Below are 17,453 nucleotides of genomic sequence, written 5' to 3' on the forward strand. Positions count from 1 at the left end.
AGAAAGTCCTTAGTGGGATTCCTGCCTGCTGCAATGGCGCTGGGAACAGCTGCCACTCGGGGGGTGGGGGTGGGCAGGAATTTCCCCCCGGCCTGGGAGACACAGGGCTGTGCTGGGGCTCCCATGAGAGGGATGGGGGCTGTTACACAAAGCTGCCTGGTATTCCAGGGTCCCATCACAAAATCTCCTCTCGCCTGGCAGGGCAGTCAGCCAGGACTCCCGCACCCTAAGACACGCCTGACCCCCAGCGCCTACCCCCATGCTCCCCTAGTTCCCACATGACCCCCACCCCATCCTACTTGCCCCTCCCAGCCCTCATCATCCCCCAGCTGTCCCTGGAAACGACCCCCTTCCCCAGCAAGGCAGCAGATCTGATGCCTAATGGAAAGGTTCTCTGCACAGCTAGACATAGAGGCTGTGTCTACACTTAGAGAAAACTTCGAAATACCCATGCTAATGGCCATTTCGAAGAATACTAATGAGGCGCTGAAATGCATATTCAGCACCTCATTAGCATGCCACTGGCCGCAGCACTGCAAAATTGCCGCTTTTCGCTCCCGCGGAGCTTGTCCAGACGGGCTTTTCAAAAGGACCCCGCCAACTTCGAAATCCCCTTAGTCCTATCTGCTGATTTCGAAATTGGCGGGGTCCTTTCGAAAAGCCCGTGGGAGCAAAAAGCAGCGATTTCGAAGTGCCGTGGCCAGCGGCATGATAATGAGGATTCAAGTGCCTCATTGGTATTCTTCGATTTGGCCATTAGCATGGCCATTTCCAAGTTTTTTCCAAGTGTAGACGTAGCCAGACTGAGGGCTTGCCTGAAGCTCTGCCCACAGTCCCCAGACTCCGCCCACAGTCCTAGAGCTAGGCTGGATATTTTTGCTTGTGAAATAGTCAACAGTGGTGACAGGTGAATCACCAAAAAGGCTAAAGGCATATGGGGGTGCATTAGGAGAAGCATTTCCAGCAGATCTAGAGAAGTTATTATTCCCCTCTACTCGGCACTGGTAAGGCCACATCTGGAGTATTGCGTCCAGTTCTGGGACACCCCCAGTATAAAAAGGATGTGGACGCATTGGACAGGGTCCAGCGGAGGGCAATAAAAATGATTAGGGGCTGGAGTATGTGACCTATGAAGAGAAGCTGAGAAAGTTGGGCTTATTTAGTTTGCAGGAGAGAAGAGTGAAGGGTGATTTGACAGCAGCCTTCAACTTCCCAAAGGGAAGCCCTAAGGAGGATGGAGAGAGACTGTTCTTAGTAGTGAGGGATGGCAGAACAAGGAGCAAAGGGGCCAGGGACCAGATGGCCAAGATTTTCCCCAGCCTAGCATGCCCTGACCCCCAACAGCCAGGAGTAATTAGGCACCTCCGTAGTCTTGAAGTTGTGGGCCTCAGTGACTTGCTCAAGGTCATACTCTGGTTTTTAGCATCGGCACATCTCAAAGCACTTCACAATGGAGCGCAGCATCCTTGTCCCCATTTTACAGATGGGCAAGCTGAGGCACAGCCCCCTCTTTAAGGTCGTGCAGCTGTGCTGGAAGTAGAACCCAGGCAGGCCAGACCTCAAGCCGCTAGGCAAAACTGCCTGCAGTGCAGCAGGGCCTCAAAGTCTCCAGCATCCCAAGGGGGCCTGTCTCCACCACCCACACCTTTCCCACAGCATCTGGGACGCTAGCCTAGCAGGGGACTTGCTTAACACCTGCCCCATTGCTGGCTAAGGCTCATGTGCATGCACTGGGGTGGCTGGGTGCCTTGCACGGCCCCCTCCCCCCACCTGTTCTGCCCCTTACGCCCAACAACCTGTCCGATGCGTCCCAGCCACCTGCTTCTCATTCCAAGCCCCAGCCGCACATTCCTTTGTGTTGTCTCTTTGCTTCGTCCTTCTGCAGCGGGTCCGTCTCCCCGCCCCCCAGCCCAGCTGTAATGCTGCAGCTAATTTATGTGTAAAACAAACGCCTTTCAACTGCAACTTATCTATTTTAGCACCTAGCATTAAACCTCTCCCAGGGGAGGAATCGTAACCTCCCTGCCCAGCTCAGCATCCCCAGCCACCTGGGGCCTGCAAGCCTGCAATTGTTCTGTCCCTGCTGCTAGAAGGCAGAGCCTGTGTGCTGAGCATTGGCCACGGCTGGTGTGATCGGCTGTGTCTGTCTAAAGGATGTGTCTTGCCACCGCATAGGGGAGGCAGCACAGGGAGGGCTGGGGGAGATCGGGATGGTTGGCAGAGCCACAGGAGGCAGGAGACAGAGAAGGGCCGGGGGAAGGTGGACGCACAGGTGTGGGCTGAGCATGAGTCATACTAGAGCGTGGGGCGTGGGGCACTCACACCCCGGCACAGCACAGACACACACCAAGGCACAGTGAATGTGACACACACACAGCACAACACACAAATGCAGCCGTACATACGGGTGCACGCACACCCCTAGGCACTGTGCACACACAGGAGCGTGATCAACAACACACACAGGCTTGTACACCCATGCACAGGCACACATCCACGCACACCCACAAAGCAGCACGGCACCCAAACACACACAGGCACAGGCACGCACACGGGTCTGCGTTAACGCACGCACACAGCAGCGTGGCACCCACACACGCAGGGGCATGCACAATACACACACACACGTACAGCACAGCTTGCGTGTGTGCACACACCCACAGCAGCATGGCACCCAAACACACACAGACACGCACACCCACGCACGAACAAGGACGGCACAGCACATGCACACACAGGTGCAACATAGGATACACATGCTAACACACCGGCAGGCGTGCGCACACGCACACACACACACACACACTCAAGCACACGGGGCATGGTAAAGTGCAAAAGCCCAGGCAACATGCTGCAGTCTGGCCCATCCGGTGAAGGTGCCAAGTGGCACAGCCACTCTGGGGCTGTTTAGCATTCCTCAGGCGAGCGCCAGCCGGAAACCACCTGGTGGCCCTGTGCCGCTTGCTGCTTCGAAGGCCCTGCGATGGCTGATAGGAACGAGGCAGCGATGAAATGTACACGCTGGGCACCACACATCCGCCCACGACGCAACACGCAGGCACCCTGCATACAGCACACGCGTCCAGCAACAGCACGCACACCCTGCGCACAACACACCCACCCACTGCCGAACACACCCTGCACACCATGGGCAACGCACACGGCACACAACACATCCACCCGTTGTACAACACACGCCACGCACAGAACCCACACATTGCACAAAACACACCCTTTGCACTAAGCACACGTCCGTTCCACAACACACACATCGCACCCAATACACACTGCACACAACACACGCACCCGCTGCATAAACACGCACCACACAGCACGGTGCGTATGCCACACACAACACACAACCTGAGAACACAGGACGCTCACAAAACACATGCATACCTATACATACTGCCACCTTCCCCCACCCTCTGCACAGACAAACACACTCACACTGTGGTATCAAATGCCGCACAGCCATACTGCTACACATATCCCACGCTTGATGGTATACCCGCCCCACAGCTACATACATCACATAAACCACACACAGGTATATCACACACCTCACCCTCCACTCACACACACACACACACACTCCCAGTCTCCCCAGACACCTCCCCCACGGGTGCACACACACCACAGGACATTACACACCTCTCGACACACACACAGAGCGAGAGCCTTTCGGAGGCTGGCGTCAAGGGGTCACCTTTAAATCACCGCCAGGCCTCGTTTCCTCTCTCCAGCAATGAGCCTGAGCACCTGAGATTCTCAAACACCCTCTGAGGTCAACACCATTAAAAGCGTCTTTCGGGAGGCGAAACTGAGGCATGTATTTTGCCCAAGGTCATGCGGTGAATCGGGGGCAGAACCCAGGTTTCCTGGCCCCTGTCCTAACCAGTGGGCAGCACTCCCTCTGTGACAAACCTACCCGAAACTATCATCCTCCTGCAATGGGGCTGAGATGAGACGGACTTCCCTTCCACCAGCCCCAGGGGCTGCCAGCAGGAGCTACCTGTGTATTGTTTCCCTGGTCTGTATTTTTTTCCCTGGCTCACAGGAAGGGGAGAAAAGAAGGTCATTGCATTTCAAAAAAAAAACCAAAAAAACCCACAACTTGTCTCTGTGCAGTGCCACTAATAATCCAGAGACCCTGAAAAGCAGCAGCGAAGGGAGGGTGATTTGAAGGAGGAGGGGTGAACTGGTGAGCTGTTTCATTTAGACGTGTGGGTGAGCAGAAAGGAGGGCAGGGGAAGATGGGAGGGGGCGGGAAACGAAGAATAAGAAGGGAGAAAGAATGACTTCTCGCATATGTGCTCCTTCAGCATCCTGAAAAATGTCTCCGGGAGAAGAGGAGACTCCTGCGTGAAGGGCAGTGACTCTCTGGAATCTCCTTTCTGTTGTAGTTTTGCTTAACTCTGTGCTCATTGTATCAAAGAGCTAGCAATGGGACAGGCCGTAAAGATGAGTTATTGGCCCAAGACAGGCAGAAATATAACATCATGGAAATGCTAATGACGCCGCGCTCCCTTTCTTTATGGCGGGTGGAATACAGACTTCAATCATAAAAACAATCTTCCAACATTTTAATGGGCCCCATCATGCTCTCGCTTGTCCGTATATTTGAAAGATAAATCAAGGCCCCCGGTTGGAATGAATTTCCCGTCAAACTCTGCTACTCGTTGGAAATTGATTGGCTATAAGTCTGGATAGTTTGCGCAGTCGAGTTGGGGCTGCGGAATAAGGCCGCCGGGGGTGGGGAGAGGGAGTGCGGGGCGCTGGAAGCGGGAGCGAGGTGGGCGGATTCCCACCCCCAGCGTCGGCAGTTGTTGGAGGAGGACGGCGGGATGGCTGGTTGAGGGAATTCTCTTTGCTGCCCGCTTGGCCAACTCGGTCACTGGTGTGGGCCTTCCTAAATTTGGCTGGTCTGTGATGCGGCCTGTGAATAGGGAAACTGAGGCACGGCACAACAGCAACGCCTGCTGCCCCTGCTGCCTCTTCCCCACAGTCCCTTGTTTGGAGCGCTTTGATTCTGGGGCACAAAACACGAAGCCCCATACGTAGCTTGTGCAAGGTCACACGGCGAGTGAGCAGAAGAGCAAGGGAGAGAACCCAGGAGTGCTGACCCTTTCCGTAGCCCCTAATATTGCAACCTGCAGGATGGATATGGAGGAGGCTGGTTGCTCTGGCAACATGCTCTCTGCCTGTCTGGTCTCGCCAGGGGCTGCAGGGCCGGGGTGGTAATCCACAGTTATCTGGGGCTTGCAGTTAAAAGCAGCCACGCAGCAGGGACAGCCCACGGGAACTGGGAACCTCACTGGAGTCCTGCTGTACATTAAGGCTGTGTAATGCCTGCTCCACCGGGGCAGCTCTAAGAAGAAGACACCACCTGGACAGGCCAGGTGCTGGGATGCACCCATTGCAGAAGGGAAAAAGCAGCCACGGGGGATCCCATTAGCACCCACCCGCCTCATTTGTCCCCAGTCATCCCTAGCGATCTCCTGTTCCACATGCACCAGCCTCTATGCCCTTTGATTGGCCATCGGCTGGGCTAAGAATGGGGCTTTGGCGCAGGGCAGGCTGCCACTGCTAGAGGGCGACAGGACGCCATAGGGCAGAGCTGGCACTTCAGCCAGCGCTGCCCTCAGCCCAGCTTAGTTCAGCACGGGAGACGGGAGCATCGTTCTGAGCGTTTGTGTGGCTGCCCAGAAGAGATTCAGATGCTGCCCAGATGATTAGCAGAGTGCCCACAGCTGGCAGGGTGTGTTTCTATCGGTGGTGCACATCCACACGTCCCTGGGTGCGAATAAAATGTATTCTACCCCGGACGGAAAAAATTAGCGGCAACGTGGGACATGAGGATTGCTGGATGTGAGACGTGCACGCTGCTGAATTATGTAGGCCTTGGCTATTACCTTGCAGAGGTGCAAATGGCCAGGATAGCAGGGGCAACCACAAAGGGTCCTGGAGAGCCCTCAGAGGACTGGGGAGCAGCTCGAATGAGTGGGTGTGCCTGGGACCACTCGCTGCCACCCTCAGGGGAAGGGCAAGTTTGGAGTGGCTGTGAAGTCAGCCACGCCAAGTCTACCCTGTGCAGCTGGCTTCTCCCCAGTGCAGCCAGCTCCAGTCCTAGGAGCCTGCAATGCACCTAGCTTCCCCATGTTGATCTGTCGAGGCTGCTGGACTCAGATCTCTGCCTGTATGCTAATGCCCAGCTGTACAGGTCAGGGGCCAGGGTGCAAAGAGGCTAAGCAATTCAGCCAAGGTCACTCAGGAAGTCTTTGTCAGAGAAGGAATTTGCGTCAATTGGGCCCCCTTCGCAGGGACATTCCTGTTATACCAAGATCCATCCACTACAGGAATCAGTCAACATTTTTCAATTCAAGCACCTCTTCTAAGGAAAATGGGGCTTTTGAATTAAACACAAATTTGCCATTTTAAAAAAGCCTTATCGTTCTCCCAAAATTAACCAGCCGGCAGCATGGTTCAGTGGCTAGAACCTTGGGCTGAGACTCAGAAACCTGGCTTCTCTATGGGGCTCAGCCCCTTGGGCAAGTTATTTCCCTGTCTCTGTGCCTCAGTTTCCCAAGATGTACAATGGGGGTTATAATGACCCTGATCGCCTTTGTAAGGTATTTTGGCCTCTACAGCTACATAAGAGCTAGGTATTATTATTATTATCTAGGTCCTCACAAAAACGATGCCAACTCAGCTGAATTCACTGAAAGTCTCCAAATATTTGAGGTTTTCCTTAAATTCCCAGCTCCTGGAGTCATGTGAGAATCGCCGCTTACATTTTTAAAGAAGAGGCACATTTCTACCCCAGGTGGTTGCAGAAAAGAGTCTGAAGATGTGATCTGAGAGGGTTAAAAAGGTGATGGGAAATGAAACAGCCACCTCCCAACAAAGCTCTTGATTTTCTAACTCGGTCTTGTGATATTTTTAACATTCGGGGGTGACCAAACCTCCTGGCTCTCTCACTACCTTGCTATCATGCTGGAGTTTAGCCTCCAACCCCCCCAACAGGTAGAAAAGGATCAGTCTCATTTTACAGATGAGGAATCTGAGGCAAAAGGAGGCTCAAGTGACTTCCGCCAGCTCAGGAGCTAAGCAGGAATTTAGATCTGCTTCTTGCGGGTATTAGTACATCACCCAGTACACTGGAGTGTGCCTTTGGACAGGCCCTGTGCAAACACACAGTAAGATGACAGTTCTCAGCTAATCCCAGCTGCCTCCTGCGAACTGCCCAATTCCTCAGCATCCCTCAGTGTGGGTGAGGTAGCTGAGGCAGGAGTCTGCAATGTGTCAGGGACACCAGGGCCTGTGGGGGTCAGCAGCTCTGGGACTGGCATTGAACAAACCAAGACACAAAGCAGGGCCTTCATTTCCACCCAGGCTTCAGTGAGAACCTTGGAAGGCTGGTGACTCTGTCCCAGGAAACCCTCAAGGGGAAACCTGCCAGCCCAGGCGTGCGTGGGTTTGAATCATCCTAGGTGTGTTCCAGCCGCACAGGAGGGTAATAGTCTACTGCTGCTACCAGCTCACAGAGCTCTCCAGCCAGGAGCAGACAACAGTGCAGAAGCATCTGGATTTGTAGCTCCACCAGCTCTGGAGCAAGGGGACCACATTGCCCTATGGCGAATATGGGACACCAGCCTGTAGTGATGGGGGCGGCTGTTCCATGTTCCAGCTGCTCAGAGACGGAGGCAGCTGCCCCACGGTGAAGCACCAGGGACAGGGGCTCCACAGCTGCCTAATGAGGGGGAGTGGAGAATGGGGACTCCACAACCGCCCAGCAGGGCTGTGCAAAGGACTGAAGAGGCCACCCCATGGTGGAACTCACCGGCAGTGGGGGCTGCCTCCCTGGGGTGCCAGGGAATGGGGCAGCTGCCCAGGGGAGGAGCTCCCTGCTTCCTCCGGACACCAGGTGCCAGGGAGCAGGAGCCCTGCAAAATAAGGGGCGATTAGCCCATTCTCTTAAAAAAGTTGGACCACCTGTGAGACAGCTTAAATAAAAGACTGTCTGGGGAAAACGGCACAGATAGTCACCCTACTCTGGAGTGATACCTGGGAGTCATTTGGTTTGTCTAGCATGGAATCTGCAGCCTAGGGGGCCATTCTAGTGCTGAGGTTTTCATTCCCTTTCGGGGCCCCCTCTCCAGTTTCTGACACCACTGCCCACACACCCCGCCTTGTTCTATGGCATTGCTCCACTTAGAGTCCCCTTCCCCTATCCACGAGCTTGGAAAGTTTAGATTCTCATCGGTAAATATCGGTCATCATTGATTTCGCCTGACACACACCACCCGACAAAACCCATTTCCATCAGTAATAATCAAAGTGTACAGCCAGGCAAAGTAAGACAAATGCAGCCCAAGCACACAGCCGCCTTTGATTTAAGGCTATTTACTCAGTGTCTTTTGATGTGCGATGGTAACAATTTGCCTTTTAATGGTTATAAAGTGTTAGCCTTTTGAATCGCAGCATCTCCCGTCATTTAATAATTATTGTCTGCCTCCCTCCCTATTGTCTGCCCCCCCATTTCCTGCAGCTGTGAAAATTTAAATGGATAAATAAATGAAAAAATGCTTAAAATAGACATTGATCACATCGGGTGAAAGAAGAACAAAATAAACATTGAAGTTTGCCCAGCCTTCTGAACCAGCATGCTGAACACAGGAGCTTAAGGGCCACAATTTGCTCTCAGGCCAGGTGCTTTATTGATATTTACACACTGCAATGTTATCCTGCGGAACTCACTGCCTCAAGCTTTCACTGGGGCCAAGAGTCTGAGCCTGAGCGCTTGGGCCCTAAGCAAAACTCTTAGCTATGTCTCAGGACACCCCAGCTCCATTAGCTTCTGTACCATAGACTCCTTGTTTGAGGCTGAGACAGTCACATGATCTCGCTGGGCCTCAGTTTCCCAATCTGTGCAATGGGGATAACAGCACTTCCCTGCCTTTGGGTGGGAGTGAGAGTAAATGCAGTGAGGACACTCATGCTTGTGCTAGACAGAGGGGTTCCTGACCTTACCCATTCTGTGTGGGTACGGCCGTTACCCTACATCTGGGCTGCTTCTCCCACAATAATGCACTTGTAGGAATACATATCAACAGGAGTCAAATTCCTTTCTTCGTGCTCCCTTCCTCCCCAGCCCAGGACGCTGGGCAGCTGCATCCCATTGGCTTCCCCAGCCTGCAGTGTCATGGCTGTCCAGTTGTCGGCTTCCCCACCACAGCTCTGTCGAGGCCTAGCCAGAGCACCACAAGTAATCAGGTCACATACCGGGGAGTGTGTTTCATGTGCACAGACATGAGGGCAGCCTCTGAATCTTATGCTAATGGCTAGTCACGTCCTTTCCAAAAGCATTGGGTGATGCCGAGGTTAAACCACGGCTGCATCCCACCCCAGAGGCACCTGCATTTCAGGGGTCAAGAAAGTGAAATGTTTACTTCTTTCCCTTCCCATCCAGGGGAATGCAGGGAGCATGTGAAAAATTATAGAAAAATTATTTACCTTTTCCCATAATACAAGAACTAGGGGACACCAAATGAAATTGATGGGTAGTAGGTTCAAAACTAATACAAGGAAATTTTTCTTCACACAGCGCACAGTCAACCTGTGGAACTCCTTGCCGGAGGAGGCTGTGAAGGCCAGGACTCTATTAGGGTTTAAAAAAGAGCTCGATAAATTTTTGCAGGTTAGGTCCATAAATGGCTATTAGCCAGGGGTAAAGTATGGTGCCCTAGCCTTCAGTACAAGGGCAGGAGACGGATGGCAGGAGATAAATCACTTGATCATTGTCTTCTATTCTCCTTCTCTGGGGCACCTGGCATTGGCCACTGTCGGCAGACGGGATACTGGGCTGGATGGACCTTTGGTCTGACCCGGTCTGGCCATTCTTATGTTCTTATGCGGAGAGCTTCAGGGGAAGGCACAACTGGACATTAGGTATTAGCATGACCTTGGGGTACAGGAGGAAATGAGGCAGTGTGCAGAGACAGTCAAAAAGGCAAATAGGATGTTAGGTATTATTAAAAAAGGGATAGAAAATAAGACAAGGAGTATTTTATTGCCCCTACATTAATCTATGGTACGCCCACATCTTGAATACTGTGTACAGATGTGGTCTTCTCCCCTAAAAAAAGATATCCTGGCACTGCAAGAGGTTCAGAAAAGGGCAACTAGAATGATTAGGGGCTTGGAACAGGTCCCGTATGAGGAGAGGCTAAAAAGATTGGGACTTTCCAGTTTAGAAAAGAGGAGGCTGAGGGGGGACATGATCGAGGTATATAAAATTTTGACAGGTGTGGAGAGGCTGAATAAGGAGACGTTATTTACTTGTGCCCATAACACAAGAACTAGAGGACACCAAATGAAATTAATGGGCAGCAGGATTAAAACTAATAAAAGAAAGTTCTTCTTCTCTCAGCGCATAGTTAACCTGTGGAACTCCTTGCCAGAGGAGACTGTGAGGGCTAGGACTGTAACAGAATTTAAGAAACAGCTAGATAAATTCATGGAGGTTAGGTCCATAAAAAGCTATTTGCCAAGGGTAGGAATGGTGTCCCTGGCCTCTGATTGTCATAGGCTGGAGATGGATGGCAGGAGACAAATCGCTTGATCATTGTCTTTGGTCCACCCCCTCTGGGGCACCTGGCACTGGCCGCTGTCGGCAGAGAGGCTACTGGGCTGGATGGACCTTTGGTCTGACCCAGTATGGCCGTTCTTATGAGCATCAGCCCCAATCTCAGAACCTGGGGTGTTGACTCAGGCTAGCAGGGCTGTAAATAGCAGCGCAGAAGCTCAAGCTGGGAAAACACAAAAAGAGTGGGGGGGTCTCAGAGACCAGGTACCACCCTGAGCCCAGAGACACACAGCTATTTCTAGCTTCCCCAGCCAGTGTTCCCTGTAAGCTAAGTACTTGGGCAGCCCCCCAGGAGCGATTCAGGCACTGCCCAGCTGATTAGCAGAACATCCACAGCTGGCAGCCTGTGTTTCCATTGGTGGTGCACAAATGTGCATGCATCACAAAATTTATTCTGCCCATGAATGGAAAAAAATAGAAGGAACACTGCCCCCAGGCCAACTCCCTTGCCCCAGGCTCTGAGACATCGTGTTGTAGGTTTTTTTGCAGCACCAACACACTCCAGAGACCCAGGCTCATGTCGGCCACGTTGCAGCAGACGCAGAGCGAAACACAAAGAGGGGGGTGACCCGGGCAGAGCCAGGAGTGGAATTCCCATCTCTTGAGTCCTGGTCCCACATCTTAGCCCCACAGCACACTCCCACTCGATCACCCCATTCATTCTAATGGCACCCCCTCCCCTTGGTCGATCCCCACTAACACCATAGCAGCCTCGCCTTGAGGCCTGCAGAACATGGCCCACCGTCCACGCTGCAGCTGGCTGACAGACCTCCAGGCTCCGTGCTGCCTGCAAAGGCTGAGTTATGGGCTGGGCGAGAGCCGGCCCGTATGGTGGTGGCAGGCACAGTTCACGTGTGGCGCTGAAGCGTTTCAAAACAATATGCCGGCATTTAAATTTTAATGCAAGCGAGCTGCTTATTGTTATGTTAATTTCCCAGTGATTTAAAGGAAACATTTCCCCAGGAGGTACCCATCCGTCACCCCTTGACTCCGGCTTTAATATTTGTAACGGAAGCTGCCGAGGGGCTAGTTTCTGTTTCCACTGATAAAAGGAGGGAAAAAAGAAGGAATTAAATTATGAGCATTGGAGAAAAACATTATTAATCACAGATTTGAACCGGGGCTGTATTAGGGAGACAGTAAATCTCGCTGGCAAAAGCCGTGTTTCGGCGCTGGCTCTCGACAGGCTACCAGGGAATAAATCTGGGTGGCTCCTTTGCATCCCACGCTTCTCTTTGCGAGTCAATTAATCTAGTAATTGGATTTGAAAAGATGTCAAGAGATTATGGGAGATAGATAGATTGAGACGGGGAGGGGGACGGAGGGCAGTCCCTTCCCTGGCTTCAGGATCCGAGACGGGGTTTCAGGAGGCCTCAAGCGGCGGCTGTGTGAATCACTAGGCAGGTGGAGGGGACATCAGAGTCTGTCATTGTCTGGCAACCTGCAACAGACAGCTGTATTTTGATCACACCTGTGTCCAGTCTTCCCCGTAAATTGTGCGCTTGGGCAGCCGCCCAGGAGAGATTCAGATACTGCCCAGGTGGTTAGCAGAGCACCCACAACTGGCAGCCTGTGCTGCCACGGGCGGTGCACCTCTGCACATATCTTGGTACACATATTATTCTGCGCATGGATGGAAAAAAGTGAGAGGCAACATTGCCCACGTCCTGTCTTTCCTGGGCTGTGGGTGGCTGGATGGAAAACACACCCATATCGCGGACTCCTGGAGCAGTTTGGACATCACAGCTTTGCAGTTGTTCCCAGGGCACTCTCTAATACTTTCCACCCATGGGTGGAATAAATTTTGTGGGGTGCACCAAGGCATGTGCAGATGTGTACCACCAATAGAAACACAGGCTGGCAGCTGTGGGTGGCTGTATTCAGCTGGGCAGCATCTGAACCTCTCCTAGGCAGCTGTCCAAGCACTCAGCTTGCAGGGAACACTGTTCCACCCCTGCCAAAGCCAGACCCCTTTGGTTCAGGGGGTTTTCCTGGATCTGGGCTTTGTAACTTGCCCCTCCTGCTCCAGGGCAATGACCTATGTACCTAGTGCTCAAGGTGCCTGGCATAGCCATTGGCTTGTAGACTTAACAGGAACAAAAGCAGCTGCCGACCCACCTCCTTATTCCATAGCGTGGGCATACAGTGGGTGGAACTGGCACACTGACATACCAGGCTGGGATCGAGTACCAGGACCAATCGGCCATGAGATTGACGGGTTCCATGCAGCCATGCTGGTTCTGACAGGCCACCAACCGATCACACCCACCCCACAGGGCATTCTGGGACTCCCAGCGCACCAGTTCCCTAGTGCCCACAAACAGGGGCTTTTGGGTCCTTTCCAAATGCAAAGCAGTGTGTTGCGAGACACGGCAGGAGCAGGTGAACTGTGACAGCAGCGAAAACCCCCCGCTAGAAGCAGCAATCCATCCAAATCCCATGGGCAGGCATCCAACTTGCCATGGGCCCTGGACTGCAAACTCAGGCATTTGTTTGCTGCCTCTCGATCCCTTTGCCCCTAGTATAGACAGGGCTGGGTCCCAATGGGCCCTTTAAACAGCTGCTGCTTCTCAGTTCAGAAGCAGGCAAAACCCAGCAGAGTCCTTGGGCGCACACGGCTGTTGTAGCAAGTGCAGACACCAGGCATTTAGCTGGACCTCCTACTGGCATCATTCAATTACACTTTTCATGCATGCTTGGAGTCGATCCATAAAACAGCACCCTGGGTTTCGCACAGCGCAGGGAAGTGCTGTAATTAAACCAAAGCAGCAAACATACTGTATTCCTGGGCTCTGGCAGCCATAGATGGAGCCCTGCCTTTGTCTCAGATCTGGAAAGCAGATTTTACTGCAGCTGGCCCTCAGGTTAAGGGAACTGCCCACAGGTGGATTTGAACCAGGGACCTCTAGAGGTCAGTGGAGGAGGATCCCCAGTTTGAGTTGAAAGCCTGTTGACACGCAGGTAAGACTGTAGAGGAACCATGGTCTTTCTCAGTGTAAGTGGGCTAGGTGCCACCACACAAAACTGTGAGCCCTGCCTAAAAAAATGATGATAAAAGGTAATTGGAGACACACAGCTCCTAGAACTGGAAGGGACCTTGGGAGGTCATGTAGTCCAGTCCCCTGCCCTCTTGGCAGGACCAAGCACCACCCCTGATGTCTATTTACCCCAATCCCTAAAAGGCTGCCTCAAGGGTTAAGCTTGCACCCTGAGGATTAGTAGGCCAATGCTCAAACCACTGAGCTATCCCTCCCCCTCAGGCGTGCATGTTACACTTGGTTGAAGTCTAACAGTGTGATGAGAAATGGAAGGTCAACTGACACTTTCCATTCTGAACCCCTGTCTCGCTCTGGGGTCTTCAACTGTGTGGCACTTTGTTAGAATGTTAGCCATTCTGCTTGAAATTTCCCATGCATGTTTTCTGCCTTGGGCCGAATGTCTGGGAAAAGTTTTAGGTAGTGTTGGAACAGAGTCTGGAAATCTGGCCAGGGGCTACCACCAAGGTCCTGCGCCTTTTGTTGTCCCTATGAAAATCCACCCAGGTTTGCCCAAACTGGGAGCCTTTTGAACGTCGCCGTCGAACGTGCTTATTAAAAGCCTGCTGCTAAAATCTGTGAGCAAGCCAGTCGTACCGAGCATGCTCCCAAGCCCCTCCCAGAGCTCCACGTGAGACTAGGTTAGAGCAAACTGCCAGTGGCGAAGGTGTAGCTGGCGAGGAGCCAGGGGGCTTTTGTGAGTTTTAATTTCAGTCCCTTCATTGACTGTAGTCACAATAATTCGGTTCATTTCACAACACTTATTGCCCCAAACCTCCTCCCTCAGGAGGCAGGCAAGTAGAATTCCCTCCAGCCCAGAGATGGGGTAAAGGGGAAGATGACCAAGGCCACATCCTAGACCTAGCAGAACCTATCTTCATCTCCCTTCTCACACAGCAGCTGTGGCAAATCAACGCACCTGACAACACTGTCCATCCAGCCTGCTCTGCCTCAGAGCCAGTCTTCCTGATTTCCAGAATGCCTCTGCCGTCAGCAGTAAGGCGCAAGTAAGGGCCACATAGAGGATAACAACCTACTACTGCTATCAGGTACACGCTTTGAGCTCAAGCAGAACAGATGGGTCTGAGGCCCGGGCTGGGAGGTCACTACGGCTCTGCACAGGCCATTGGTTTTAATTTTCTCTTCCGCGAATGTCTAGGAAATTACGGTTACACAGAAAGACGTTTAAAAGAACATGAAAAAGGCAGAGACAAGTACTCGAGAGCTGGGGAGGCTGGAATGGAGGCCAGCTGAGCCCAGCCCCACTTATCGATCCCAGGAGAGCCCTTCGCGCCAGGATCACACGTGGGGTCATTTCAGAGTGGGAAGGGGAAGCCCGATCCCCATCTGCTGTGGGAGGTTTTCCCCTTTGCTTACCGGCTGGGAGAAGGAACATGTGGCTGGCCCCAGCCCTTCCCTCCCCGCCGGCTGTGATGGTGCATCTCCACTCCAGGAGCCTCTGGCTCTTCTGTGGGGTTTACACAACCTGGCTTCTACCAGACAACCCTCAGCTCCGCCAGCCCCCACCCACCCCGGCCTGGAGACCCAGCTCCTTCCTCCCCAAGGCTCCAAGTCCCCTCTCCTACCTCCCCTCCATTTACCAGGTACCACTCACTCCCTCCCAGGAGTTTACACCCTCCCTCCACATGCTCAGCCGCTGCCCCAAGTGCCAGAGGGTGCTCAGCCTCGCTCCATGGTGCTACCCAGGGCTCAGCCAGCCCTTGGGGTGCCTGGGCAGATGGGACGGGCGGCTCCATGCTGGGGAAGGGCTGTGATCCCAGTCGGGGTGGATATGCCGCTCCTGCTGCAGGGTATGTGGGCCTGTGTCCCCAAGACTGGGGAACATTTAGAGGAATTGATACCAAATCCTGGGCCATTCCCACCCCACAGGCCATTCCCTGCCCTGTCCCCGACCCCGTTCCCCTCCCCCCATGCTGTTCCCCTCCCCCAATCTGGATATCATTCCCCTCCCCCGCCCCATATCCCAGTCCCTGTCTCAGACCCCATTCCCCTCCCCCATGCCGTTGCCCTCCCCCGATCCCAGTACCATTCCCCTACTACACCCCACATCCCATCCCCCTCCCCCTCCCAGATGCTGTTCCCCTCCTCCACCCCAGCTCCAGTTCCCCATCCCCAGTTTGCAGTGCTCCTTTTCTAAAATTGCCCATCACCCTGGTTTCAAGCTGGAAATCTTCCTGGATGCAGCCTCATGCCCCACCTGCCTCCCCGGGCACCCAAAGCGGAGCCAGACCTTGGCAGAACACTGGTTGCTGCATCCAGCTGAAGGCAGGGGTGGAAGGATCAGGCCAGGAGCTTCTCCAGCCCAGAGTCCCTCCCTTGCCCCACTTCTGGTCAGAGCGATCAAGGCGGACTGGCGGGGGCTGTGATCTGCCTACCCCAAGCCCCTGCCTGGCTCTGCAGGGGTCACTGCAGACAGGCACAATTGGAGCAGCCACAGCTCACCCACACGTGCACCGCACACACACGTGCATCGCACGCACTGTGCACACTCACAAGAGGCACGCGTGCAAACACTACACACTCACAAACATGCCTGGCACGCCCTTTGTACGCTCGTACTTCCACATGCGCTTATGCTGAGCATGCATTGTCACCAAGCCTTGCAGGCACACTACGGTCGTGCGCGCGCACACACACACACACACACACACACACACTGCTTGGCTAGCCCCCTACGCCCACACACACATGTGCACGCCAGCTGCCCACCCCCATTTCCCCCCCCGTATCCTTTCATCCCAGAGCCCAGCAAAGCCTGACGGCTGGGGGCAGATGGGGGCTCACTTCAGAGCTTAGCACTGAGCAGACACTAATCCGGCTTGTTCAGGAGCCGGCCGGCCTGCCAGGGGAGCCGTGTGTCACCCGCATGCTGAGCCTGACAGCTCCATTAGGCAACGCTGCTCCAGGAGCAGACCAGAAAGGCCGGGAGCCAGGGCAGCTCGTATTTCTGGCGGGTGAGGGTGCTGAGCACCCCGCCCTGCCTGCACGATCCCCATTGCAGCAGCCAGGAAATGCATCAGGCACCCCCACACCCTCCAGCCCACTCTCCTCCTCGCGGGACCGGCCAGCCAGCGGTTGTCATGCCAACCCGACCTCCGACCCCCTTAACGGCTATTTCAGGTGGTTATTTATGGCAACGATTAGGCCCTGGCTGGATTTACGGCTCTGCTCTCGCCCCTGCCCCCCCCAACCCCCAGTTCCCAGCCTCCCCAGTGCAGCCAATGGCCATGGGAGAATGCCTGCGAATATGGGAACAGGCCTTTGGTGGCATCAGCTGGGAACAGTGATGTCTGGGCACAGCCAGTCCAGAAGCCCAGTGCACCCCACCCGTCCTGTGTGACAGCCCCACCCCCACACGCAAGGGTCTAAGCCAATAGCTGAGGCCCACCAAGCAAAGCAACAGCCAAGACTGCACCGGGCGGGGTCCCTGCATCCCCCCCAGATCACCATGGCAATGGACCAGGCTTCTGCATGCCTATGGTCCACACTGCACCACTCCCCATGCCTTCCCCTAGCACCCCCAGCTCCAACCCAGGCAGACGAGAAATCTGGGACCCCCCCCGCACCACGTTCATTGGCCCCTGTAACAGCTGTTACAGACACTCTGCCTCCCCTGATCTCAGGGCCCCGGGACACTTATCCCCCCAGCCTGCTGAGGGTTGGGACTTGGGGGAGCCCAGCCTTGAGATGTGGGGGCGGGGGGCTATGAGTCAGGAATAATGGGTGTCAGCATTGCTGCAGGGAAGCTC

The sequence above is a fragment of the Carettochelys insculpta genome, chromosome 29 (assembly GCF_033958435.1).
Source record: "Carettochelys insculpta isolate YL-2023 chromosome 29, ASM3395843v1, whole genome shotgun sequence".
In the NCBI taxonomy this organism is placed as follows: domain Eukaryota; kingdom Metazoa; phylum Chordata; order Testudines; family Carettochelyidae; genus Carettochelys; species Carettochelys insculpta.